At 46.4% G+C, this 896-nt stretch overlaps 1 non-coding gene across 1 annotated transcript; it reads right to left on the bottom strand.

Annotated features, from left to right (window-relative positions):
• Window positions 1–313: 313 nt before the first annotated feature.
• LOC137415624 (U1 spliceosomal RNA) lies at window positions 314–485 on the bottom strand. Its single transcript, XR_010982112.1, has one exon. It is a non-coding gene; the product is annotated as a U1 spliceosomal RNA (small nuclear RNA).
• Window positions 486–896: the final 411 nt, after the last annotated feature.

The following is an 896-nucleotide window of genomic DNA, read 5'->3' as shown; positions in this document are numbered from 1 at the left end:
ACAAGCCTTTCAGAATTCATTTCGTTCTATAAACGGAAACTTTCATCGGATTTTCTTCCCGTTTTTTTTCAACCGAGTCTAAAACTATGTTAGCGACTGTGAAAAATGAAATGATATATCGAATTTGATTTGAAATAAAACTGAGAGAGAGAGCAAGACACCACGGGCCTACAAAACAGGCCTCAAAGCTATGCGAGTTAATAAAATGGTGGATATTACTACTCTCTCAAAGGGGTAAGCCACGCCCCCGGACCGATCGAATGTTACACACAAACACGCAAGATTTCAATTTTATAATTATATAGATAGATATCAGGGGATAGCGCGAACGCAGTCCCCCACTACCACAAATTGTACAGTCGAGTTTCCTACATTTGTGGAAATCGCAAGGGTCAACCCACCCGGAGTGCAATGGGTCGGTCTCGCCCTGAGAACACCGCGTTTTTGCGTATGAGGCCAGCAATAAAGGCCTGCCTTTTTTATAATAAAAAAGAAAAAAATCAAAAATTTAAACAGCCTTGGACGTGAACCTTGACCCCATGGCCAAGGCACACCGTCTATTAAGGCTGTTCCATTAACATACACATGCACTTCAACCCAAAGGCTGAATCACATTGTCTTCTTTCTTTCTTTCATGTATCATCAGATGGCCAGCTCAGTGTCGTGCAGCCATGCCCTCGTCTCTGGTCCTACGTCGAAGAGGCCGGCTTCTGAAGGTGGTCTGTATAGGGGGCAGGTGGTAATTATGTGTTCGGCAGTCTGCTCAGGCTCGCCGCACTCGCACGCGGCGCTATCTGCCAGGCCCCACATCTTCAGCGATGATTTGAAGCGGCCGACCCCCATACGTAGACGGTTCAGCAAGGTCCATTGCAGGCGTGGTAGGTCTTCTCCTATGA

This window comes from Myxine glutinosa, chromosome 9, assembly GCF_964187855.1.
Source record: "Myxine glutinosa chromosome 9, kmMyxGlut1.1, whole genome shotgun sequence".
In the NCBI taxonomy this organism is placed as follows: Eukaryota; Metazoa; Chordata; class Myxini; order Myxiniformes; family Myxinidae; genus Myxine; species Myxine glutinosa.
This window is presented reverse-complemented; position numbering and strand designations above follow the sequence as displayed.